Source organism: Mauremys mutica, chromosome 5 (assembly GCF_020497125.1).
Source record: "Mauremys mutica isolate MM-2020 ecotype Southern chromosome 5, ASM2049712v1, whole genome shotgun sequence".
Lineage (NCBI taxonomy): Eukaryota > Metazoa > Chordata > Testudines > Geoemydidae > Mauremys > Mauremys mutica.
The window spans coordinates 145096488-145124255 of record NC_059076.1 but is presented as its reverse complement, the minus strand read 5'-3'; the positions used below and the strand labels follow the sequence as shown (position 1 = coordinate 145124255).

The window sequence follows — 27768 nt, the reverse complement described above, 5'->3', positions numbered from 1 at the left end:
CAAGTGAGTGTTGTGTTGTTACCTTGCACTGAAATACATGCAACAGCAACAGCACCGGGAGTCTCTGTAAGGAACCCCACAGATTTACTGCCGAACCGCGCTGCTGACGGGACTGAAAAGTGTCCCGCATACTGTCTGCGAGGGGCTGTGTGTGTGTTAAACGTTCGCTCACTAAGAAATTGTCTGGGACTCTCTGAGCTGACTGGCAGCTGTCGTTAACCCCTACAGGCAGGGGCTGGTACCGTAGCTCTGAGTTTCAATTCTGTGCAAAACTTTTCTTTTTTGAAGTCCTGAAAAGACAGAGCTCAGGCCTGCGCTTCAGCAGGGAGTTGTGCTGAGGGGCAGGGAAAGGGGGTGTCACAGTTACACATAATTCTGCCTCCGCCTCCCCCAGCCTATTGCATCTCTATGCCCTGCTGCAGCATCACCACTGGTCCAGCACGGCCTGACTCCTGACAGCGGCTTCCCCCTCACCTACCAGGTGAGTGGTGTCAGGGGCGGGCTGCCCCTTTTAGGGGATTTGGGCTCAGCCCCATCAGTGTTCAGTTAGCCCCCACCCCAGTGATGGGTTTGGGACGCTGGCTGGATCAGACATCACGTGATGGTAGCCTGGGGTAGGGGGAGGGCTGCTTGTAAAATGGCGCCTGCTGTATCACAGAGGTGAGACAAGAGGCTGAGAAAGACTTAGGGGGCTGGTGGGTGAGGCCCAGAGTCTTGCAAGGGGCTGGTAGCGCTCCCTCACTCAGAGAGCTGGTGCCCTGATAGACGGGTAAAGGGCAGAAAGAGACTAGTGCAGGATCCAGAGGGGATCCTGAGAGCACCTTCCCCCACACCAGCCAGAGGGAAAGGCCTGGCTGGAGCTACCTGAGTGAGGGCCAGGAGCCAACCCTTAAGGCCTGGTCGTCACTGCAGAAGAGGGACGTTAACTCAGAGAATCATATGTAAGCAGAGTCAGGATGAGCTCTACCCTGACATCTGGTGGTGAATTATGTGGAGTGTGGAAAGGAATTGCAGGTATTTGCACTGGCACGCCCACCCCACCTAATTTAGCCCACGGCAGCCTGGGATGGTTATTTTGACAGCTCTGGGACCCCCAATTTCTTTGATTATTGGGGCAGGAGGAATAAAGTGTTGTCACCCAGATTATGTGAATGAGGAACTATGAGACTGCGTTAGGACAGAGATGTCTCACTATCCATTAAGTAGCACTTGCTAGACGAGGGACATGGGTGCCAAAACCTAGTGAAGGGAGAGAGGTTGGGGACTGGTGTGTGTACCTGATGGTATGGGCCCCTTTTGAGGGCCTGGGACACCAATTGCACTTCCCCCTCTCTCCACTGTTAAAGAGCAGAGCTAATTTTGAATCCTTTAGGAGTCCATCTAGAGGCTGCTGACCTGAATTCACATTGGGCCAATGGTGCACCAGCGCTAGGGCTCCCCTACTACAAGCTGAAATCACTAAGTGCTGAAATCACTAAAAGAGCTAAGCTTACTGAGCTGAGATCACTGAGTGCTGTGTTAACTAGTGGGGGAGCCTGAAGATCTATCGCTAAGTGGCTGGCAGAGCGAAGCAGTTTGCAGCATGTTGCAGCAGCCCACGGAGCAGCGAACGGAGCGGTTTGCGGGGGGCGGCTGGAGCGGCTCACGGGTCGGCTGGAGGAGCGGCACAGCTGGTGGAGTGGAGCTGGTCGTGGGGAAGGCTGCAGCAGAACTCCACGGAGAGGCGGAGCAGTTGGCCCTGGCCCACGTAAGGTGCCCCCTTAACACCCTGTGTGTGTGGGGCCCCCCCCATTTCCACCCCGGCGGGGGGGGGGGGGGAAACTCTGCAGATAAACTTTTGAACTCTGGGGTGGCACTGACCAGAGACAGAGACTTTCGGGTTGTTGGACTTTGGGGTGATTGGACTTAAGACCCTAAGGGGGAAAGGATATTGCCAAACGTACTTGGAGGTGGGTTTTTGTTGCTTATGGCTTGTGTTATAATCCTGTTTGTGGTGTTTCTCCAACGTGATGCCACATTGTTTCCCTCCTTTATTAAAAGGATTTTGTGACACTCAGACTCCGTGCTTGCGAGTGGGGAAGTATTGCCTCCTAGAGGCACCCGGGGTGGTGGTATGTAATTGTCCCAGGTCACTGGGTGGGGGCTTGAGCCGGTTTTGCATTGTGTTATTGAAACGGAACCCCTGCATACTGAACCCAGCCCTTGTTGCTGCCAACTCAGAGGGGCAGAAGGGTTACCTGTATTTAATTCATTATCACAATGTATAATTGACTAGTAGAGACCCCAAATCAGGGATGCGTTGTGCCTGACACACCAAGTGAGCATGACAGATGGCGGAACAGATGGGGAATGGAAGGGCCACGGCAGTGAAGACAGGATTAATGGCTACAGAGGTAGCTTTTGCACCACTCGATCCTTTCTGATGGTGCCATGTCACCTGAAAGATTAGCAGTAAAATAGAGAGAGAGAATAAACCCCACTCTTGTGACTGCAGCACAGAGCACTTGAGAAAGCCATGAGCTGTTTGCAAACACCCCGTGCATAGAACGGGAAGTGAGATTTGTCAGATAAATTGTCTTGTGTGAAATATACTTTTGCCAAGAGTCACAACATTTTTGTCCTGTTACTGACACAAATGTGGTGTTTGTTGCTGGGCCCAATGAAGCTGGGGGAGAGTTCGCCGGATTCTCTACTGACTACAGGTGGTCAACATCTTTTGATCAACACTTTTTTTCCCCAATGAAAACAGGCTTTTCTGTCAACACAGAGTTCCGCAGGGATAGTTTGATTTTTTGACCAAATCAATTTGGGTTTTCGTTGAAAAAAATCTGAAAACAAAACCAAACTACAAATATTCAGTTGCCATCAACTAAAAATAAACCATGATTTGAGGACTTTAATGGCTCAGACACAGGTTTGATACAGGAGTGGGTGGGTGAGATTCTGTGGCCTGTGTTGTGCAGGAGGTCAGACTAGATGATCATAATGGTCCCTTCTGACCTTAAAGTCTATGATTCTATGATTTCAGTTTTTAGGGGTTTTGTCACAAAAAAATGAGGAAAAATGTAGAGAAAGACCTTTGTCTTCAGGAACATTTTTAATAGGAACGAAAAAAACGTTTCGCTTCACTACTGAGTAATGCAGTGTTAGCAGATTTGCCAGCTAAATTCTGATTGCAGAACTGGTATTGCTGGTCATGGAGACACATTGACAAAGAATTCAGCTGATTCTCAGATTCCCAAGCGCAGTTTGTAGCACTGCCAGTTAGAAAAGGAATCAGCTTTTAACTTGCAAAAGGGAACAGCTCGTATTGTGAGTGTGTTGCACGAGTGTCTAGAGGTCACCAGTCAAGACTCAGAGCCCCATTGTGCGGGGTGCTGTACGAACAGAACAATGGTCCTTTCCCAAACTAGCTGACAATGTAAGTGTAGGACAGGAAGCAACAAACACATGGATAAAACTAATACCACAAAGTCACAGGGAGACAGTTATGAGCAATGGCATAAGCACCAGCAGCAGGACACCAACTGCCCAACCACTCTAAAGAGAGAACGAAGATGAAACCCCAGTGAGCCCCATCCCATTTGTAGTTAGCTGCTTTTACTGCACAGCTCGACTACAAACTCTCTCAGTAGCTGAGATACCATCAAGATTTTAAGGAGCACACGGAGGAATACCCTGTGTCCGGGAAGGGTTATGGAGGTGCCCAGTGGAAATGGAAAATGTAGCTAGATAGATTCAGATGAGAAATACAGCATCAAGGTTTAAACAAGGGCAACTGCCCATTAGAACATCTTACCTAGAGAGGTGGTGGATTCTCCAGCACTTGGAGCCTTAAATCCAGAGTGGATGGCTCCTTCTAACAGATCTGCTGTAGCTGAACCAGACGTCCTGGGCTGGCTGGAGGAATCGCGTGGGGAAGATCTCTGGCCTGCGCTGTGCAGGAAGTCAGACTGGACCATCAGAACAGTCCTTTCTGGCCTTAAAAATCTCTGAAACCTGGGTAGAAAACAACAGGCCAAGGTTCTTTTGTGGAAAATGAAATTAGTCCATTTGGGGAATAATAATCCAAGCCACAGTCCATGGGCTGCAGGAACCCACTAGGCAGTGAATCCAAAGAGCCCAGGAAGGTAGCAAGTTAGACACGAGTTAGCAATGTGCCAGTGTGCCAAGGAAAAAAAAAAGGCCAGTGGAAATTTGGGCTGCAAACACAAAGGGGTCCCGTTGTACAGCAGAGAGACACAGACAACAACCCTACTCCCTGCTAATGTTCCCAGACAACCTACAGGGCAAAGAGACTGTAACAGCCAGTGGAGAGCGTTGACTTTCCATGGGAACTGCCAACAAGGTGACAAATAATATTAATTGCGGTGATGGTTCCATTGTGATGTGGACACCTGTCCCCTAGAAGTGGGACCGAGAGCCACCAACTCAATACACGTAGGACACCACTGAGCTCTCAGATGGGAACAACGTTTGGTCATTGTTGACATGGGACAGATCAGTGCCCTAGCAGGGAAATGTCCCTTTTTTATAAGATTATTAATATTAAAGTGAATATGGGCCCATGGTATTTGCCTAGCACGCAGCATGGCTTCTCTCTCTTGTATTTAATTCAAAGGCTACACGCAAGTCCAGCCTTAAACTCTGTGGCCTGAGGCTTTTCACCTTCCCAATTACAGAGTTTGCTGTCCATTTCCATATCTGGGCATATTCAAATGTGTTAACCAGCCTTTGTGAAACGGCTGCTTAAAGGAAACCATTTATCAAGCGTTCAGCTCACAGGGAAGGACAGAGAATGGCGGACAAAAATATTTATATGAATGTGAATATTGGAAAAGCACCTCTCCAGCCTCCAGGTAAGGACAACACATGCTGACTCCATTATGCCAACTTGCCTTGTTTTCTTGGACTCCCAATTCTTGGCACTGGCTGGCCTGGGAAAACAGACCCACAGCTCAGCCCGGCTCTTGGAAAACTTAAGCCCAGGAGGGAGCAGCAGCACGTGCAGTGGACAGGAGGGGTTTGGTCTGGTCTTCATCTTTCGTTCCTCCTGGGAGGAGTGTGCAAGCTGCACTCCCATCTCACACTGAGACCCGAACCCCACCAGCTTATGCAAACAAACCAAACGCATGCGGGAACTTTTCAAGAGCTGAGTCAGTTTATGGGAAGACGTGGGGTCAGTTCTCAGTTCATCGGATGTGATTCTGTTCAATATCTTCATCAGTGATTTAGATAATGGCATAGAGAGGACACTTATAAAGTTTGCAGACAATACCAAGCTGGGAGGGGTTGCAAGTGCTTTGGAGGATAGGATTAAAATTCAAAATGATCTGGACAAACTGGAGAAATGGTCTGAAGTAAATAGAATGAAATTCAATAAATATGAATGCAAAGTCCTCCAAATGGGAAATGACTGCCTAGGAAGGAGTCCTGCGGAAAGGGATCTGGGCTTCAGCTCCCATGGAAATATTCCTCTTTTTCCCCACAAGCGAAACCTCCTGAGACACCAGCTGCGCCATCTCGCAAGACCTCAGACATCCTCTGTGCCCGGCCTGTTGTTCTGATCGTGGCTCTGGGCACCTCCCTCATTGCAGTGACCGTCATGTGTAAGTTCCACCCAAGCGCAATGTTCAATTCCAGGTTCTTGTTTCTAAACACAAGCAAAACGGATGTAATGTTTCTATTAATGGAAGGGGGAGGGGGTGGGGATCCAGGCTCTCCGCAGCATCCATTCAGGTGGTGGTTCCCCACCAGGTCAGACAACAACATCCACCTTGCTGAGCTGGGGAGATTTGGAGGTTCTTGGATTGTTTCTATAGATACTTAGGGCCAGATTATGTCTGGTCCTACCATGGGCTTGCAGCTGGGGAGGGGAAATCATGCAAGGGCCAGTGTTTGGGGAGCACACGGCTGCTCTCTTGAGGTGTGTCTGTGGTTGCAGTTACCCCACAGGGGATGGAGAGGGCTAGCGAAATGGTGAGCCGCTGGCTCTGCCACACCTCTCTGCACGGCCCATGGACCTGGCTGGGCGTGCCAAGGACGCGGGCTGCACCCCCCAAAGGAACAGTGTCATGTGCACTCGCAGGGTGGGGGTTCCAGGGAATATTCTGGGGTTCCCCCTGCCCAATGCGGACGTGAGGCTAAATGTCAGTGAGGCTCCTGGGGGGGGGATTTTCCTGATTCTGGTGTTCATGTTGCACAGATGGTAAAAATCTCTCATAGATTAGAGAGCAAATCATTCCCCACCCGCCGAGAGTCTGTTCTCTTTCTCTGCTAATGAAGTGCTCTGATCCCATGAACATGTGATTCCTAGATTTCCAGGGACAGAAAAGGCTACGAGACGTGGACAAAGCGGTTCATACAATCAGAGCCTCTCTGCAGCCCAACACCAGCTTGGACACCTCAAAGGAGCTGGACAGTAAGTGGGGGAGCAAGGTGTGCGCTTTCTGCCTTCTCTAGCACGGGGACTTCTCCGGTCCCCATCACCGCAGTCTCTGAGCCCCTGGCACTCTCTGATGTGTTTATCCTCACAACACCCCTGGGAGACGGAGCCCATTGTACAGATGGGAACTGAGGCACCGAGAGGCTAAGGGTGTGTCTACACTGCAGCTGGGACCGAGCCTAACAGCCCAAGTAGTCAGATGTGTGTGCAGCATGGACATTGCAGGATCGGTGCCGAGCAGGCCGCAGGACTTCCTGGATAGAAATGAGCAAAGCCAGCTTAGTGCGAGTCCATCAGCTCTCAGCACGACTTGGTGTGTGGCCAGTTAGTATTTGAATCACACTCTTCATACAGGAAATTTAAATTCACTCAGGTTACTGGCCCTGCTTTTGTTTCATCATATAGACTCATAGAATATCAGGGTTGGAAGGAAGCTCAGGAGATATCTAGTCCAACCCCCTGTTCAAAGCAGGACTAATCCCCCTCTGCAACTTGAGACCATTGCTCCTTGTTCTGTCTCCTTCCACCACTGAGAACAGTCTAGATCCATCCTCTTTGGAACACCCCTTCAGGTAGTTGAAGGTTTCTATTAAATCCCCCCTCATTCTTCTCTTCTGCAGACTAAATAAGCCCAGTTCCGTCATCCTCTCCTCGTAAGTCATGTGCTCCAGCCCCCTGATCATTTCCATTGCCCTCTGCTGAACTCTCTCCAATTTGTCCACATCCTTTTTGTAGTGGGAGCCCCAAAACTGGACGCAATACTCCAGGTGTGGCCTCACCAGTGCTGAATAGAGGGGAATAATCACTTCCCCAGATCTGCTTGCAATGCTCCTACTTATACAGCCCAAAATGCCGTTAGCCTTCTTGGCAGCAAGGGCACACTGCTGACTCATATCCAGCTTCTCCTCCACTGTAACCCCAGGTCCTTTTCTGCAGAACTGCTGCTTAGCCAGACAGTCCCCAGCCTATAGCAGTGCATGGGATTCTTCCTTCCTAAGTGCAGGACTCTGCACTTGTCCTTGTTGAACCTCATCAGGTTTCTTTTGGCCCAATCATCCAATTTGTCTAGGTCCCTCTGGACCCTTTCCCTCCGCTCCCCAGACAGACATCGTGGGTGATACTGGAAATGTGCTAAAGGCAAACCAGGTTCTGTTGTTGTGAATAGGGATGATCTGTGTTTAATACAGCAGCAGCCACGGTGGGCTGAGTGCTGCACAGACCCATAGGCAGCCCCAGTCCCTGCGGGGTGAGATCACAATCTGGGTCTTGAACTTTCACTCTCTGGGGCTCTGGGCGTATCTCACACAACCAGAATCACACTGACGGGATCAGAGCCCCCTCCAGCCGTCCAGCTGGCACTGGGCCGAGGAAACATTATTAACCCTCTGGCAAGTGACGGAGTGTAAAAGCCGATCTGTGGCTGAGATTTATATGCAGCACACGAACAGGAGATGGGCCTGAACTGACACCCTGGTACTGACCAGGCCTGAACGCTGGCGGGTTCCAAATCCAGGCCTGGATCCTGGTGCCATGGCTCAGGCCCAGGGACATTCCTGTAGCCCCAGTTTGTCTGCAGGCTGCAGGTGACCCACTCGGAGTTCCAGAGGCAGGAGGGAACGGGGGAGAGGCGGCACTGCTCATCTCCTTGTGCCCTGGGTTGGCTGTGGGCTGTGGTTTAAGGCTAAGCATGGCTGTGTGGCTAGGGAGCTGGGCTGGGATTCAGGTACCTTGGTTTCAAATTCTCGGCACCTCTCCCTGCACCTCAGTTCCCCATCGGTAAAATCATCCTTTATTTCTCTCACCTCGCGTCTATTTTGACTGTGAGCTGTTGAGAGCAGGGACTGTCCCCTCCTGTCCGTACAGCGCCTGACACACAGGGGCCGGCAGGTGCTGCTCTACCATACGTGCTGATAATCAAGTGTTCTGCATCTCCACTGACGTCGCTGTGACTTTCTTCTAGCTCTGCAGCTATTGGGTGAAGTGCAGGCAGGAGTCCAGATGCTGAAAGCCCAGCTGGGTAACGTCAATGCAGCTGTCATAAACAGATAGTTAAGGGTTAAAGTCTCTTTTACCTGTAAAGGGTTAACAAGCTCAGTAACCTGAGAAACACCTGACCAGAGGACCAATCAAGGGACAGGATAATTTCAAATCTCTGTGGAGGGAAGCCTTTGTCTGTGTTCTTTGTTGAATTGTGTGTGCTCTCTTTGGATTTAAGAGAGGCCAGACATGTCTCCACGTTCTCCTGGAGTATTTCCTACTATCCAGTATAGTGAGTATTAGTTAAAAAGGCGGATTAGTCTTTTGAGTTGCTTTCTATATTTGCAATTGTGTGTTTGCTGAAGGAAATTCTTTATTTCTGTTGCTGTTACTGATTATTCTGAGGAGGAGGGAGGGGGAAGTCTCTCCAGTTTTTATAAGTTAGACCCTGTATTTTTGCATCCTGGTAATACAGAGAGAGTGTACTTTTTTTTCTTTCTTTAATAAAATCTTTTCTTTTTAAAACTTGATTGATTTTTTCCCTTGTTTGGATTTTCAGGGGAAGGGCGGGGGGATAGTGACTCCCTCTTTGTTTGATTCAAGGAGTTTGAATCAAGGTATTTTTCCCAAGGACTAGGGAAGGGGAGGGGGAGGTGAGTCCCTCTTTGTGTTGAGTCAAGGATTTGACTCGGTGTGTAATCTCTCCGGAGCAGGTTGGAGAGAGGGAAGGGGGGGAGGGGAACTGGCTGTTTCTCTCTCTCTCTGGTGAGATTCAAGGGGTTTGAATCTGGGTTCCCCAGGGGAAGCTTGGGGGACAGGCAGTGTGTTATCCACTTTAAACGTAATTGGTGGCAGCGAAAACCAAATCTAAACTAGGATTTTAGTTTAGAGGAGTCCATGCAGGTCCCCATCTTGGAACCCAACAGCTCCAAGTGGGGGAGAAGACCTATGACATGATGGCAGCGGTGGGATGTATTAAGAACCAGAAGCCATTGAGAGCTATTCTTTCCCTCTAGAGCAGGGAGGCAGCCTGAGAAGTGGGGGGGGGGAGAAGTATTCAGCTTCTAACAAGGTATTGTTAGAAGGAGTTTTCCAGCTAGGCTAAGTTGGAGGTAATAGGTTTTCTAACAGACTTTGTTAGAAAAAGACTTTTTTCTTCTTCTTCTTTTCTTTTTTTTCTTTTTCTTTCTGGCTGCTTGAAAAAACAGCTAGGGAAGAGGTGTAAGGTTTTTCTAACAGGCTTTGTCAGAAGGACCCCTACTGTGAGGTACTTAGCAAGTTGCTAGAAACAGGACATAAGAACATAAGAACATAAGAAAGGCCGTACCGGGTCAGACCAAAGGTCCATCTAGCCCAGTATCTGTCTACCGACAGTGGCCAATGCCAGGTGCCCCTGAGGGAGTGAACCTAACAGGCAATGATCAAGTGATCTCTCTCCTGCCATCCATCTCCATCCTCTGACGAACAGAGGCTAGGGACACCATTCTTACCCATCCTGGCTAATAGCCATTTATGGACTTAGCCACCATGAATTTATCCAGTCCCCTTTTAAACATTGTTATAGTCCTAGCCTTCACAACCTCCTCAGGTAAGGAGTTCCACAAGTTGACTGTGCGCTGCGTGAAGAAGAACTTCCTTTTATTTGTTTTAAACCTGCTGCCTATTAATTTCATTTGGTGACCCCTAGTTCTTGTATTATGGGAATAAGTAAATAACTTTTCCTTATCCACTTTCTCAACATCACTCATGATTTTATATACCTCTATCATGTCCCCCCTTAGTCTCCTCTTTTCCAAACTGAAGAGTCCTAGCCTCTTTAATCTTTCCTCATATGGGACCCTCTCTAAACCCCTAATCATTTTAGTTGCTCTTTTCTGAACCTTTTCTAGTGCTAGAATATCTTTTTTGAGGTGAGGAGACCACATCTGTACACAGTATTCGAGATGTGGGCGTACCATGGATTTATATAAGGGCAATAATATATTCTCAGTCTTATTCTCTATCCCCTTTTTAATGATTCCTAATATCCTGTTTGCTTTTTTGACCGCCTCTGCACACTGCGTGGACATCTTCAGAGAACTATCCACGATAACTCCAAGATCTTTTTCCTGACTCGTTGTAGCTAAATTAGCCCCCATCATGTTGTATGTATAGTTGGGGTTATTTTTTCCAATGTGCATTACTTTACATTTATCCACATTAAATTTCATTTGCCATTTTGTTGCCCAATCACTTAGTTTTGTGAGATCTTTTTGAAGTTCTTCACAATCTGCTTTGGTCTTAACTATCTTGAGTAGTTTAGTGTCATCTGCAAACTTTGCCACCTCACTGTTTACCCCTTTCTCCAGATCATTTATGAATAAATTGAATAGGATTGGTCCTAGGACTGACCCTTGGGGAACACCACTAGTTACCCCTCTCCATTCTGAGAATTTACCATTAATTCCTACCCTTTGTTCCCTGTCCTTTAACCAGTTCTCAATCCATGAAAGGACCTTTCCTTTTATCCCATGACAGCTTAATTTACGTAAGAGCCTTTGGTGAGGGACCTTGTCAAAGGCTTTCTGGAAATCTAAGTACACTATGTCCACCGGATCCCCCTTGTCCACATGTTTGTTGACCCCTTCAAAGAACTCTAATAGATTAGTAAGACACAATTTCCCTTTACAGAAACCATGTTGACTATTGCTCAAGAGTTTATGTTTTTCTATGTGTCTGACAATTTTATTCTTTACTATTGTTTCAACTAATTTGCCCGGTACCGACGTTAGACTTACCGGTCTGTAATTGCCAGGATCACCCCTAGAGCCCTTTTTAAATATTGGCGTTACATTAGCTAACTTCCAGTCATTGGGTACCGAAGCCGATTTAAAGGACAGGTTACAAACCTTGGTTAATAGTTCCGCAACTTCACATTTGAGTTCTTTCAGAACTCTTGGGTGAATGCCATCTGGTCCCGGTGACTTGTTAATGTTGAGTTTATCAATTAATTCCAAAACCTCCTCTAGTGACACTTCAATCTGTGACAGTTCCTCAGATTTGTCACCTACAAAAGCCAGCTCAGGTCTGGGAATCTCCCTAACATCCTCAGCCGTGAAGACTGAAGCAAAGAATCCATTTAGTTTCTCCGCAATGACTTTATCATCTTTAAGCGCTCCTTTTGTATTTTCATCGTCAAGGGGCCCCACTGGTTGTTTAGCAGGCTTCCTGCTTCTGATGTACTTAAAAAACATTTTGTTATTACCTTTGGAGTTTTTGGCTAGCCGTTCTTCAAACTCCTCTTTGGCTTTTCTTATTACACTCTTGCACTTAAGTTGGCAGTGTTTGTGCTCCTTTCTATTTGCCTCACTGGGATTTGACTTCCACTTTTTAAAGGAAGTCTTTTTATCTCTCACTGCTTCTTTTACATGGTTGTTAAGCCACGGTGGCTCTTTTTTAGTTCTTTTACTGTTTTTCTTAATTTGGGGTATACATTGAAGTTGGGCCTCTATTATGGTGTCTTTAAAAAGGGCCCACGCAACTTGCAGGGATTTCACTTTAGTCACTGTACCTTTTAACTTTTGTCTAACTAACCCCCTCATTTTTGTATAGTTCCCCCTTTTGAAATTAAAGGCCACAGTGTTGGGCAGTTGAGATGTTCTTCCCACCACAGGGATGTTGAATGCTATTTTATTATGGTCACTATTTCCAAGCGGTTCTGCTATAGTTACCTCTTGGACCAGCTCCTGCGCTCCACTCAGGATTAAATCTAGAGTCGCCTCTCCCCTTGTGGGTTCCCGTACCAGCTGCTCCATGAAGCAGTCATTTAAAGTATCGAGAAATTTTATCTCTGCATTCCGTCCTGAAGTGAAATGTTCCCAGTCAATATGGGGATAATTGAAATCCCCCACTATTATTGGGTTCTTAATTTTGATAGCCTCTCTAATTTCCCTTAGCATTTCATCATCACTATTACTGTCCTGGTCAGGTGGTCGATAATAGATCCCTACTGTTATATTTTTACTAGAGCATGAAATTTCTATCCAGAGAGACTCTATGGAACCTGTGGATTCGCTTAAGATTTTTACTTCATTTGAATCTACACTTTCTTTAACATATAGTGCCACTCCTCCCCCTGCATGGCCTGTTCTGTCCTTCCGATATATTTTGTACCCCGGAATGATTGTGTCCCATTGATTGGTCTCAGTCCACCAGGTTTCTGTGATGCCTATTATATCTATATCCTCCTTTATCACAAGGCACTCTAGTTCACCCATCTTATTATTTAGACTTCTGGCATTTGTGTACAAGCACTTTAAAAACTTGTCCCTGTTTATTAGCCTGCCTTTTTCTGATGTGCCAGATTCTTTTTTATGTGACTGTTTGTCATCTGATCCGGCCCTTACCAGTTTGGTTTTTTTTTGGTCTTCTCAGTATATCAGCAAACAGCAGCTACACATTTGCAAATGAAAAGTTTTTTGTTTCTTTTTATTCAGTCATGAATAGAAAGGGTAGAAATTTGCGAACCAAGCAATACAGTTCACTAACTGCAGAGGGGTGTGGCCAGCACCAGAAAGCACAAAGACATGAGTACCAGTCAAACAGCTGACCACAAGAAAGACATGGAGAAGCAACAAGCCAGAGAGGCTGACCACAGAAGAGAGATGGAGAAGCAAAAGGCTGACCACAGGAGGGTGTTGGAGCTCCAGAGGGAGGCCCACCAGCAGGCCCTGGAATTAGCAAGAGCTAACCCACGTGTTCCAGCCAACCCTAACAATCCTTCTCCAGGCACTGTTCCCCATCCCAAGAAATTTCCCACCTACATGGCAGGTGAGGACACTGAGGCCTTCTTGAAAAATTTTAAAAGAACCTGCCATGGGTACAGCATCCCTGAAGACCAGTACAAGGACTGGTCAGGAAAGTGGACTTTTGCTGTCTATGACAATTATTCCATCCCTATGCTACTGGGGGAGGACTTGGCCAACCATGTGGAGCTGGCCAAGAGGGGGGGAGTGGTCACCCGCAGCCAGGCCAAACGAGCTTCCACTCCCATCCCTGTTCCTGAGCCATCCACCAGGACCCCGTCTGTGTTACCAGAGACCCAGACAGAGGTGGTGGAACCGGATCCCATACCAACAACTACAGCAGCCATAGTACATCCAGTCCCAGGACCGGAACCGGAAGAGCAACCAGCGGCAGAACCAGCGCCAGCACTGACGCCAGCGCTTACAACTCCACTGCCAGAGGGCGCCAACTGGCCCGAACTGGCAAAAGCAGCAGACAACCCTACCCAAGAGTCTCAGCCAAAGTCTGAAATATCACCTAGTGCACCAGCAGAGAGCGGTCCATAGTCAACGGAAACAACCTCATCACCTACATCGCTTCCAGAGGGATCAAGCCCAAGTCCACAATCTAAGGAGGAACTGGTGTCTCCAGCCTCAAGGGAACAGTCCAATCTGGGCAGGAAGCCAATGACAGCCTTAAGAAAGCTTGGGCGGCGGCACGGAGCAACCCACCGCCTCTCAGCTCTTCTAATCGATCCCAGTTTGTTGTAGAACAAGGACTTTTATATAAGAAGATTCTTTCTAGTGGACACCAGAAAGGCCAGCATCCTCAAAAACAGTTGGTAGTTCCAACTAAGTACCGGGACAAGCTCTTAAGCTTGGGCCATAACATCCCAGTGGTCATTCTGGGGTGAACAGAACCAAGGACAGGTTGGGGAAGTCCTTCCACTGGAAGGGGATGGGCAAGGACGTTGCCAAGTATGTCCGGTCAAATGGTTAAAAAGTGTTCTTCAATGTCAAATATCTTGTTGTTTACATACTTAGTAGTATGTGTAATAGTGCATGTGTTTTATTAATCAGTTTATTTTAAAGTTCTAGGAGGAAATCACCGCCAGTGTGGTTCCCCCACTGTCTGCGATTTGGGGGGCGTGTCATAAACAGATAGTTAAGGGTTAAAGTCTCTTTTACCTGTAAAGGGTTAACAAGCTCAGTAACCTGAGAAACACCTGACCAGAGGACCAATCAAGGGACAGGATAATTTCAAATCTCTGTGGAGGGAAGCCTTTGTCTGTGTTCTTTGTTGAATTGTGTGTGCTCTCTTTGGATTTAAGAGAGGCCAGACATGTCTCCAAGTTCTCCTGGAGTATTTCCTACTATCCAGTATAGTGAGTATTAGTTAAAAAGGCGGATTAGTCTTTTGAGTTGCTTTCTATATTTGCAATTATGTGTTTGCTGAAGGAAATTCTTTATTTCTGTTGCTGTTACTGATTATTCTGAGGAGGAGGGAGGGGGAAGTCTCTCCAGTTTTTATAAGTTAGACCCTGTATTTTTGCATCCTGGTAATACAGAGAGAGTGTACTTTTTTTTTCTTTCTTTAATAAAATCTTTTCTTTTTAAAACTTGATTGATTTCTTCCCTTGTTTGGATTTTCAGAGGAAGGGCGGGGGGATAGTGACTCCCTCTTTGTTTGATTCAAGGAGTTTGAATCAAGGTATTTTTCCCAAGGACTAGGGAAGGGGAGGGGGAGGTGAGTCCCTCTTTGTGTTGAGTCAAGGATTTGACTCGGTGTGTAATCTCTCCGGAGCAGGTTGGAGAGAGGGAACGGGGGGAGGGGAACTGGCTGTTTCTCTCTCTCTCTGGTGAGATTCAAGGGGTTTGAATCTGGGTTCCCCAGGGGACGCTTGGGGGACAGGCAGTGTGTTATCCACTTTAAATGTAACTGGTGGCAGCAAAAACCAAATCTAAACTAGGATTTTAGTTTAGAGGAGTCCATGCAGGTCCCCATCTTAGAACCCAACAGCTCCAAGTGGGGGAGAAGACCTATGGCAGCAGCGTATGGAGAAATCCAGATCCAGCTGGACAACGTCAGTGCAGTGTGAGCAGCAGTGCAAGGTCGCTGCAGTAAGTACTAGCTGCAGTGCTGGCTGGTGCCGTTTCTGCTGGTGCTGGGGATGAATGGAGGATTTCAGGCTCCCAGGCTGACAATGCAGCAACTTTCTCCAGCACCGAGTTCTCTTCCATTAAAAATCACCGGTGGCTGCACCTGGGCCCACACCGTGGTGATCGGTGTGGAATTAAATTACACCCTAGGCCTTGTTAGCCTAATGGGAGCACCCAGCTATCAGCTCTTCTTAGATTTCACCCAGCTATCAGCTCTTCTTAGATTGGGGCGTAGCTTTCAGAACCATCCCTGAGCCAGCGCCCCTTGCAGGGGTGTTGGAGGAGATGCCAAAGTGCAAAAGACCCCGGGCTGCCCGGGCGGCGGGGGGGCGGGAAAAGTTGGGATTCTTCTGCTCCGGGTCTTCGGCAGTAATTCGGCGACGGGGGACCCCTGCCACCAAAGACCCCAGGCCCCCTGAATCCTCTGGGTGACCCTGAAATGACCCAAGACCTTCATCACTGAATATATTTGATGCAGAACCAGGGGATGTTGCACTTTGGGCAGCTACATTCACCCCACCTGAACTCTCCCTCCCAGCTCAGCTGAACAGTGAGTCTCCCCTTTCCCATTACAGCCGTGCTGCTCTGCACTGGGACCAGCGCCCATGCTCCACCCAGATGCAGCTGCATTTCAGTGCTGGGGGAATGACCCCGTGGTGTCTGCTTTCTGCAGCACTCTTTGGGATCCATCATGTGGCCACAAAAGTTACTTATTGTGATGCTAGTTGTGGGACGAGGCCGAATGGTTTTATGTGTCTCAGGACTCGCACCTGACCTCTGTCTCCTCCCAGGCGGAACAGGTGAGTGCAGGAAGCTCCTAGGGGCTTGGACAATGGGTCAGTGCCTTGTTTCATACCAGAAGGAGGTGGGAGGTGGCAGCTGAGGTTAGAAACCATGGGAGATGGTTTTTTACCTTTTTATTACTGACCTTGGCACAAAAAGCGGGAATGTGCTAATAAAGTTTGCGGATGACACAAAGCTGGGAGGTATTGCTAACACAGAGAAGGACCGGGATATCATACAGGAAGATCTGGATGTCCTTGTAAACTGGAGTAATAGTAATAGAATGAAATTTAATAGTGAAAAGTGCAAGGTCATGCATTTAGGGATTAATAACAAGAATTTTAGTTATAAACTGGAACAGGTACAGAGAAGGGCTACTAGGATGATCCGAGGAATGGAAAACCTGTCTTCTGAAAGGAGACTCAATGAGCTTGGCTTGTTTAGCCTAACCAAAAGAAGGTTGAGGGGGGATAGGATTGCTCTTTATAAATATATCAGAGGGATTAATATTAGGGAGGGAGAGGAAATATTTAAGCTTAGTACCAATGTGGACACAAGAACAAATGGGTATAAACTGGACACTAGGAAGTTTAGACTTGAAATCAGACGAAGGTTTCTAACCATTAGAGGAGTGAAGTTCTGGAACAGCCTTCCAAGGGGAGCAGTGGGGGCAAAAGACATATCTGGCTTTAAGACTAAGCTTGATAAGTTTATGGAGGGGATGGTATGATGGGATAGCCTAATTTTGGCAATTATTTTGGCAATTGATCTTTGATTATCAGTAGGTAAGTATGCCCAGTGGTCTGTGATGGGATGTTAGATGGGGTGAGATCTGAGTTGCTACAGAGAATTCTTTCCTGGGTGCTGGCGGGTGAGTCTTGCCCACATGCTCAGGGTTTAACTGATCGCCATATTTGGGGTTGGGAAGGAATTTTCCTCCAGGGCAGATTGGCAGAGACCCTGGAGGTTTTTCACCTTCCTCTGCAGCATGGGGCACGGGTCACTTTCTGGAGGATTCTCTGCAGCTTGAGGTCGTCAAACCGCAATTTGGGGACTTCGATAAGTCAGACATAGGCTAAGGGTTTGTTATAGAAGTGGATGGGTGGGATTCTGTGGCCTGCGTTGTGCAGGAGGTCAGACTAGATGATCATAATGGTCCCTTCTGACCTTAAAGTCTTTGATTCTATGTGTCTATGAGAGAGGATGCCAAGCCTTGGTACCTGACTCAAGGGATTCACCCATCAGTTTAAAAGCAGAGATGGGGCAGAGGAACAGAGCCAGGATCTGGATTTCCCACAGTCTGGGGTGCCAGGGGAGGGGGATTTGGGGTCCGGCTCATTTCTGATTTTCCCTACTTCCAATGTAGTATTTCCAGCAAACCCAATGGCCTTTCCCTTTGAGGACCCCTTTGATCCCTCTCCTCAGGCCTGAGCTCCTGCTGGACAATCTAGAAGCCTGTATCTGGAAGGCTTGTGTGCAAGGGGCCATGCATCTCTCAGAGAATCCTCTCTCCCCACGTGCCCACTGCAGCCCTCACCCCAAGCCTCTGTGGCACTTTCGGAGGAGGAAAATCCCACCCTCTGGCAGGGCCAGACTTTGCACCCAGTTCTCTGCTCCGAGCTTTGCCTCCTGCAAGGGCAGGGGGCTGGTGTGAACTCTGAGGTGCCCGTCAGTACCTGCCGCAGCCCAGCTCTGAGGGGGCCGTGGGGGGAGTGTTCTGAGACAGGTCGGTGCTGTTAGCCCCAGGCAGATACAGATGCAGACACACACACAGGGCTGCTCCAGGGCTCCCTCAGGGTCTCCCAGCTAGTCACTGTCAGCGTTGGGGGCAGGACACCGCGTCTCCCGCTGCCCAGTGCCCTGCTCACACCACCAGACGCCCTTTCCTCTCCCCCAAAATCTGTTCAGCCCAGGCAGCTGCGGCTGCATCCTGCAACCTCTCTTGGGTGACCTGCACATGCTGCAAACTGTGTTGTGCAGGAGTTTCTCTCCAGCGATACCAAAGGTCAAAATCACTGGATTGGACTCACCGACCGGGAGACAGAAGGCAGCTGGCGCTGGGCGGATGGCACAGAATACAGAGCAGACGCAAGCAGGGGGTGAGTAAAGCTTGAGAGACGTGATTATTTATTACACGTTTGGTCACAAGCTCTTTCGGGCAGCGTCTGTGCGGCCCCTGGTGTCTATGCAGCACCCGGCACAGTGGGCCCGACTAGCATTGCTGGGTGTCTTGGTCCCCTGCGAACAACCGAGTCCACAGAGCAGAACTGAGCTCAGGAACTGGCTGTGGTTCTCCACTGAGACATTAACACTCTGATCTGTAGGTTCTGGGCGGAGAATGAGCCAAACAATCACGATCCAGAGAAAGATGGTGGAGAAGACTGTGTTCACACCGAGCCAAGAATCCGGAATTTGTGGAATGATTATAAGTGCACTCAGCCTTCCAGGTGGATTTGTAAGCAGGCCCATGGACAGGCTGGGCTGTGACATGCAGGTCTCAGCACCTCAGAAAGCACCTTAATTTCCAAGCTATGGAGCATGTTTTCCAGCCACCTGCCGATGAGGAGGCCTGTGCACTGGAGGGGGCCACATGGGATGTGCATCACAAGGATGCTTTGTCTTGGTGTGATATTTCTGGCTGTGGCAGAGAGAGCTGCCCTTATGCCGCTCAGTGTGGCTGGCTCTGTAATTTGTATGTTTCCAGGTCTGTCACTGAATAATTCCTTGGATCATGGAGTTATTGTTTCACAATCACCCAGTAAATGATGATTTGCTTGACTTGAATTTCTGATTTTCGCACCTTTGGATCAGTTGTGGACTTCACCTGAGTAGGGAGGGAAATAGACTTCTAGGATGAAGGCTGGCACAACTGATTAATAGAGCTTTAAACTAGGAATTGGGGGGAGATGGTTGGGAGAGGTCCAGGTAATCTCCACACTGGATTTTAACACTGAGAGGGAAGAAAACGAAGCAAGAAAAGATACTGTTGTGGGTAGGAGAATGGACATATGGAGGAAGGGTAGTGTAGATACCATTCTAATAGGTGATACTGGTGGTAGAATGTCTGGGCCTAATCAGGTAAAGAATGTGAGTGAAGCCAAACAGCAAGAATTAAGATGTTTGTACACCAATTTGAGGAGCCTAGGTAACAAAATGGAGGAACTAGAGCTACTGGTGCAGGAAGTGAAACCGGACATTATAGGGAGAACAGAATCATGGTGGAATAGTAGCCATGACTGGAGTACAGGTATTGAAGGCTACGTGCTGTTTAGGAAAGACAGAAATAAGGGCAAAGGTGGTGGAGTAGCATTGTATATCAATGATGAGGTAGACAGGTCTGTCACTGAATAATTCCTCGGATCATGGAGTTATTGTTTCATAATCACCCAATAAATAATGATTTGCTTGACTTGAATTTCTAATTTTTCCACCTTTTGATCAGATGCTTTTCAAAGTAATAGCCCAGTTGCAAAGCCAGCATGACTGTGTCTTGACAGCAGAGTGAGTCTTCTGCATCCCGTGGAAATTCTTCTTTCTTAAGGATGTGCTCAGAGCTGCAGCAGTAATTGCTTTCCTTCAGAACATGGGAGGAGCTAGTTTCCTTAAAGACCCAGGACTTAGGTAGGAAATTGGTTCTATTTTGAGTCGGGTGACTGTATTTCCCGGATAAAAGAATGTTATTGTCTCAGTGGAGAATCAAAGCCCCTTTTGAGCTTGGTTCTGCTGCGCAGACTCTGTTGTGAGCAGGGGACCAAGATCCCCAGAAACAATGTGGCAAAACATTCTGCCCCTTTATCTGCCCATTGCAGAGCTCGCTGGGATGAAATTCAATAGTGCAAATCCAAGGTCATGCACTTAGGGACTAAGAACAACATTAATCCCCATCTTCTCCAATTTCACTAATAATTTCCCATGTGGAACTGTACCAAATGCCACTGAAATCCATATTGATGAGTTCTGCATTTCCTGTTTTTAAAAAATCACTTATCGTCTCAAAGAAGGATAGCAGGTTGGTTTGGCACCATCTTCCTTTTGTAAAACTGTGTTGTGCTGTATCCCAATTACTCTTTACCTCTATGTGCCTAACTACTTTCTCTTTCCAAATTTGTTCCAAGACCATGCATACAATTGAGTTCAGGTTAACAGGCCTGTAGTGTCCTGGGTCACTTATTTCCCTTTCTTAAAAATAGGTAGGATGATAGCAATTCTCCAGTCACAGGGCACAACCTCCGCGTTAATGGATTCATTAAAAATCCTTGCTATTGGGCTTGCAGTTACAAGTTCCTTTAATAGTCTTAGATGGGGATTATTTGGACTCCACAATTAGGTCCCATTAAGCCGTTCGAGTTTGACGTCCACTTCAGAGGTGGTAATTTCTACTTCCATATTCCCATTTCCATTAGCCACCCAGCCACTACCCCGAAACTCATTTCCCTTATTAAAATCTGACGCAAAGTATTCGTTTAGGTGTTGGGCCATGCCTAGATTATCTTTAATGTCCACCTGATCCTCCGTGTTTGGCAGTCCCACTCCTTCCTTCCTTGTTTCCTTTGTGTTTCTATGACTATAGAACCATTTACGTTGGTTTTAATTCCCTTTGCAAGGTCCAACTCTGCTATTGGCAGTTCACGTTATCCCTGCACTTTCTGACCTCCAAGACGAGGCTTTTCTTCCTGATCGATCCCATCTTCCATTCCTTGTAGGATTTCTGCTTTCTCTTAATCGACTGTGTGAGACACTTGTTCATCCAGCCTGGTCCACAACCCTTCTCTAGGAAGCTTTTCCCCTTGCTTGGGATGCAGGCTTCAGAGGGCTTCTGCAACTTGGACTTAAAATAATTCTAAGCCTCCCCCACTTTAAGATCCTTGAGTACTTCAGCCCAGTCCATTCCCCTAGTTAATTGCCTTAATATTTTAAAGTTTCCTATTTTGAAATGAAGGCCCTTAGTTGCAGAACTAGTTTTGTTTATCCTTCTATTTAGTTGAAACTGAATCAGCTCACGATCACACAAACCAAGGTTGTCCCCTACAACCAGTTCTTCTCTGGAGATCCTCCCTACTCACCAACACTCAGTCTTAAATGGCATCACATGACGTTAGCCTGTGAAGGGAACACCTGGGGTTTTTAATCTTAAGAGCCTGCAGCCTGCTTGAATCAACATTTAGGGTGAGAATTTGCTACTCATAGCCAATCTCTTTAGTATATTAAACTTAGATTGTGTTTTTGTTTGCATATCTTCCTCCACATTGAGGGAGGGGTCGAATTTCATGAGCTTATGCTGTACAGTTCTCTGTGCAGCACAAGACAGTATAATTTCGGGTCGATGTTCCAGAGAGGAGGTGCGTGCCTTAGGAACTAGGAGGTGGCCTAGCTGTGCCTCCCCATGCAGATCTGATTGCAGCACCTGTATATACTGCAGCTGGGTGTGTCCCTACCTGCATGTGTGCTGGTAAAAGTGAAGCCTGGGAAAAGTCTTGGCAGGCTGGTCACAGCAGTACTGTGTAAAGGGAGCCCAGGCTGGTGGGCCAGGGAGCCTCAGTGGTACCAAGTCCCAGGTGGCACCGCGGGGGTGGGGGAGCCTGTCACAGTGGCGCAGCAAGCAGGGTAATATGCACCACTTGTTGCTCTGAGTGAGACGTGCACTTCGCACACTGGTGGTGATTTTAAGTGACTTTTAAGTGTGGTGGCTAGAGATCCGTCAAAGTGGTTACCAGTTTGTTATTTTCTGTTTGCTTATTTTGGGCAAGGGAAGTAGGGACAGAAAACCAGGAACATGAGTGAAAGTGAAACTAGAAAGAAGCTGGAGCTAGGCAGATTGCAGACAGAAGAGAGGGACAGTGAACACAAAAGAAAAATGGAGATTAACACGCAAGAAGCTGCACACCAGAGAACCACAGAAGCAGCAGAGGCCAAGCAAAAAGCTGTACACCAGAGGGCCATGGAAGCAGAAAAGGCCAGGCAAAAAGCTGCCCTGGAACTGTAAGACAAAGGGATGGAGGCTCGGAATCTAGCCCTGGAAGAGAGGGAAAACGGGAGGAAGCATGAACTTGACTTGATAGAGAGGCGGAGCCAGCACCCCCACACACCAGGGAGTCCCACCTCTCCAAAAATCCACAAATGTGAACGGTTGTGTTCTGCAGATAGCGAAACAGGGGACATTGCTAAATATTTCATCACCTCTGAGAGTCCCAGAGGAGGAAACTGGGGAAGGAATAGTGGTGGTACAGGAATGTCTCCTCATTGATCACTTGGGAGAGGATGCCCAGGACAGAATGGCTGATTCAGCATCTGTGCACCCAGGCACTCAGCCTGCGACTCAGGTTTTGGGAAGTAACTGTGTAACTGACCTCCTGGAGGGGAGCAGTCATGCAACTGACCTCTCAAGGATAGAGAGAGAGGTGACGGGGTACCCCAATCCTGGGCCTGATTTTTCAGGATGCTGTTCCCGATATGCTTGTGGAAATTAACTCTCTCTCTCTCTCTCTCTCTTTAAAACAGGATGCAGATGCTACTGAAGGAATAGTGGTCTGTGAGAATGCAGATGACCCATCTCACAGAGGGGAGAAGGGAATTCCCTGGGCTGGTAAGATACAGAAAGCAATTATGGGAGAGCTGCTAGGAAGAGTAGACACTCAGCCCAGAAAGCACAGATCACAACCCTCTAGGAAAAGGGACAGACAGGGAAGGTCCCAGTGCTGGGAATGGGGAATCACAGGATAACCCCAAGAGGGGAGATGGGTTTTTTGCATGGGTATAACCTGGGGGTCTGGAGACAGCTACACAGAGGTCCAGCCAACATGCAGAATTCCCCTACACCCTCACCTCACCAGACCTTGGAATGCCAAGGCCCCAGAGATGCCAGAGGTTTGTAGCTTGTCACAGCACCACAGTGTGAGAGGAGGCCCAGCCTGGTGGGGCAGAGGGCTCAGCAGCACCCCAGACCCAGGTTGTACCCCAGGGATCCGGTCACAGCAGGGTCCTGTGGAAGAAGTAATATGTGATCGGGTCACTGGAGCCTGCCTCCTAACTCAGCCTTCACGATGTTTGGGTGACAAACCTGGTTTGTATTTGTATGTGGGGATGTTTGTTCTGCCTCTGCTCCAAAGCCAAAGAGGATTCACTAGCTAACTAACAAACTCTGTTTCTAGAGTTGAGCCATTGATATCAGTGCTGCTGCTGTTCCTGACCCACAAACAAGATCCATGTTCATTTCAGGCTCCATTCAGTCCATGGGGCTGTGACGGAGCGATTCTGGCGGGACCCAACTGAGAGTGCCAAATCAGGACCAATTGCTCAAACAGGGCAGTTACAGCCCTAGGCTGGGGTTTTTCCACCTCTAAGGCAAACCAAACCAGCCAGACAAAGAGGACTTTGGTCTCATCCCACTGGCTAACCACAAGTCACACAAGCAATTTCCTTAGACACTCCAGTCTCCCAGCATCACCACCAGTGCCACTCGTCCTGGGGATGAATGGTTATGAAAACCAACACCCCAGTAAAAGAAAAAGGTTCCCTCGATCTCAAAGGACCAAGCCCCAGACCCAGGTCAATATACACATCAGATCTTACCCACAAATCACGCTGTTGCCAATCCTTTAGAATCTAAAATCTAAAGGTTTATTTACAAAGGGAAAAAGGTAGAGATGAGAGGTAGAATTGGTTAAATGGAATCAATTACATACAGTAATGGCAAAGTTCTTAGTTCAGGCTTGCAGCAGTGCTGGAGTAAACTGCAGGTTCAGATTAAGTCTCTGGAATACATCCCCCACTGGGATGGGTCGTTCAGTCCCTTGTGCAAAGCTTCAGTTTGTAGCAAAGTCCCTCCAGAGGTCAGAAGCAGGATTGAAGACAAGATGGAGATGATGCATCAGCCTTATATAGACTTTTCCAGGTGTAAGAATCTCTTTGTCCTCACTGTGGAAAATTACAGCAAAATGGAGTCTGCAGTCACATGGACAAGTCTCTGCATATTTTGCTGAGTCACAAGGCGTGTCTGCCTTCTCTCCATGGGTCAATTGTGTAGCTGATGGTCCTTAATGGGCCATCAAGCCAGCTAGGCAGAGCTAACACCAGCTTGTCTGGGATATTTCCCAGAAGCAGAGCATAATACAAAATACAGACAGTACAGAGCCAATACTTATAATTTCAACTACAAAATGATACACAGACATACAGACAGCATAATCATAACCAGCAACCCAGAACCTGGTCTTAGACACCTTATATGACCCCCTTTACTTAAGATTTGGTGCCACTACAGGGCCTTGGTTGCAACCCATGTTCTATATGGTCCCAATTTATATCAATAACGTCACACCCCCAACGCAAAATGATGCAGGAAGGGATGACAAAACATCGCTGACTGCATCCCAAGAGCCCCCTTTCCTTGGGTCTGTCTCACTACAGCTAGTGTTGGGCTAGAGGCCGTACCAGTGTATAACGGAAATGGTTTATCAAAGTCATGTTCAATAACATGAATGAATCTCTTTACAAACTCAAGGTATAACTTGGTTAGCTTTTGCAGCATGGTTCCTGTATGTTTCATGTGATCTTGCCAAGAGCTAAAGAAGACAGCTACTTTATCCATACCAGCTTTGGCCAATGTTTGGAACCCAATTAACATTAAACCAATGTAGATATTGATGTTGTTCATAGTACAGGAATCTTGGCATTTAGCCATGAAAGCAATATGGTTGTGTGCCTCAGTTTCCCCTTTAATACAGCACATCAGGTCTGGAATGTATTTTCCCCTGTGAAAAGTTCCAACACTGTTTACAGGCATTAACTGTGAAACATCAGTATATAAATATATATAATATATATTTAATATAAAGTGTGTTTTCATGTATTCCTTTCAACATGTTCAAGGGATTTTCCAAAAGATTAGGCACATTGTACGTTGTTACAGTTCTTGGCAATAGCAACACATTAGTTACAAAAATTAGCATTAGCAATAACAACAAATTCATTGCAAGTGTCCATTTACAATTATGTTTGTCATGCCACACCCTTGGCTCAATACCATTGGAGTTTGGGCATTTTAGGGTTAACCTGTGGCTTCCCTTTGCAAAATTCAGTCGTCTCTTTCCTTCTTGTCCTTCAGGATTAAACCCTGATTTCTCTTGCTTAACAGAATTCACTGGCTGATGGGGTGGGCTCTCTTTGCTAACAGCTATTAGCAAGTCTTTCTTCTCCCTGCCAGCCAAGTAATTCGCATCAACACAGACACTAGCTTTTAACTTCTTAGCTGCTATGGATTCCAAGGCTGGACTTTGTCTTACAGAGATACCACACCAATTCAAAGGGTCTGAGGGTGAGAGCTGGCTTGCTCCCCCCTGCCTCCTCAAGCATTCAGCCATAAAACTGTTCTGCTTTGAAACACCAGTAACTGAATCTGTCCTCAGATCCTGAAGCACAGACTGCTCACTTACAGATTCAGCATGGAGACATCTCTGTCCCAACACCATTGTCTCCCCAACAAGCTGGCCACACACAGCCACGTGGTTATAGGGCTGCTCAACTTCCTTAACAGCTTCTACTCCACCTGAGACCTTTTCAAAGCTGCCCACACTGGATCTCTCAAAAGGAAAGTCAGTGGATCCATTCACAACCGAAAATTTCTGGCTGTTAGGAACTGAAACTTTCTTGATTAAATCACTTTTACACCCTTCAGTTGCAGTAAACTGCTTGCACAGGCTACCATGAGGATTCCTCTCCCTAGGAGCTTCTCTAAGCAGCAATTCACCCCTCTCAGAAATTCTGCCCTTCCCCTCTCCACCTAGGGCTTGCTCTACAGGAACACTTCCCTGAGCAACCACAGCCGCTTTCTGGGTCTCACTTACATTTAGAATCGCTTCAGGCCCAACAGGCGGATTTCTACACAATCCCCTTTTAGGCACACCTACAGACTTTCTAGATAACAGGTCAGAAGCAGTCTCCTTCCCTTGGCCATGAACAAGTTCAGGAATCTTTTCCTTCTTGCTACAAGTTGTCAAACTGTCAGTAGGTAACACCATTAAATCACCTTCATGCTCTCCTTGTGCCCTGGCTAGGGTATCACCCTGATCAGACAGAGTTGCTACACCCTTTTCCAACCACACATTAGCAACTGGCAAACTACAAGCACCAGAATTGTCTGTTCTCTGGTATTTTGCTAAGACACTAACTGGATGCAACCTAGTCACAGTGCCATTCTCCCCAGCAGACACAAACTCAGGACCATTCCCTTCCTGGGCTTTAGCTGTATTTACAACCGACTCCGAGACAACTGACTCACCCTCAACCATCACAGGCTGGAAGGCCCCTTCTGTCTGCTCCACAGACACAGAAGAGCCGGAGACACATTCTCCTTTACCAGACACACAGTTTGGGATTTTACTTCCCTTGTCCCAGCACACAGGGCTGTTCACAGACAACTGCTTGGAGACTGGGGTAGCTTCCTTCATAGGCGAGTCAATACCCCTGACAGAGACAGGCACATTCCCTCCACTGTCACATTTCTCCACACAGGACACAGGTAAGGGATATGGACACTCATCTTCCACTATCCCTCCCTTCCCAAACTGCTGATTAGGCAAAGCCATCAGCTCACAAGGCTGCCTAGGCTCCTCCAAACTTTCCCTACCAGGCACATTGCCTCTCCCAACAGATAAGCTGCTGCTTTTTTCACTACACTGAGCTACTTTTAGCAAATCACAGTTACCCATTTCAGGTTTACTTCTACAAGCTGCACTAGCCACCAATCCATTACCCATTACAAATTTACCCTCTCCTTCCTCAGTTAGGGATTTAACCTGGGAAACATTTTCCTCCCCAATGAGATCTTTCTGCTCTTGATCTAACTCCAGATTTCCTTCTGAGACATCAGACAGACATTCAGAAACTTCATTCCCAGACACACTGCTTATTTGCACAGACAAACAGCTATTTCCCACCAGGATAGAATCCCCCTCTCCATAGCCATAGCAAAACGGGTTAAACACAGAGAACTGCCCAGAGTAATACCACATATCAACACAGTTATAAACTGGATTTTCAAGAGGATACAGTTTCTGCCGTTCTTCCCTTGCTTTTTTGACTTGGAGCTGGAGTCTAGCAGTTTCTTGTTGCATCTTGTGAGTCTCCTGCTCAGCAGCCAGCAGCTCCAGACGTCCCTTACGAGCTTTTTCTTCTCTCTTAGCAGCCTCTTTCGCTCTCTCAGCTGCCTCTCTCTTTCTCTCCGCTGCCTCTTTCTCTCTCTCGGCCGCCTCTCTCTTTCTCTCGGCCGCCTCTTTCTCCAGCTGGGCCAAGACTTGCTTCTCTTCCATTCAAATTTCTGCCAGTTTTTGCTCATATTCAAACCACAGGCTGTCTCTCAAGGCTTGCAGTTTCCTTGCTTTTCCTGATGCTTTCTGTCTCATGGTCACTGATCTTTAACCAACCAAACTCTCAATCCCAAAGTTAAAATTTGGATAGCGTGGGGTTCTGACCCAAAGCTTAATTGACCTGGTTCTGTGGATCCAAGCACGACTACGCCACTGTGACGGAGCGATTCTGGCGGGACCCAACTGAGAGTGCCAAATCAGGACCAATTGCTCAAACAGGGCAGTTACAGCCCTAGGCTGGGGTTTTTCCACCTCTAAGGCAAACCAAACCAGCCAG

General features: G+C 47.5%; 1 protein-coding gene and 1 long non-coding RNA gene across 2 annotated transcripts in view; one reads left to right on the top strand and one right to left on the bottom strand.

Annotated features, from left to right (window-relative positions):
• Window positions 1–18493, top strand: part of LOC123371059 — a 136145-nt gene extending 117652 nt beyond the window's left edge. The window contains exon 3 of the long non-coding RNA XR_006579693.1: window positions 18453–18493. This is a non-coding gene — a long non-coding RNA (uncharacterized LOC123371059). The remainder of the gene's footprint in view (window positions 1–18452) is intronic.
• The window catches only part of LOC123371055 (C-type lectin domain family 4 member F-like), a 52276-nt gene that overhangs the window by 11765 nt on the left and 12743 nt on the right, over window positions 1–27768 (bottom strand). The window lies entirely within an intron of this gene.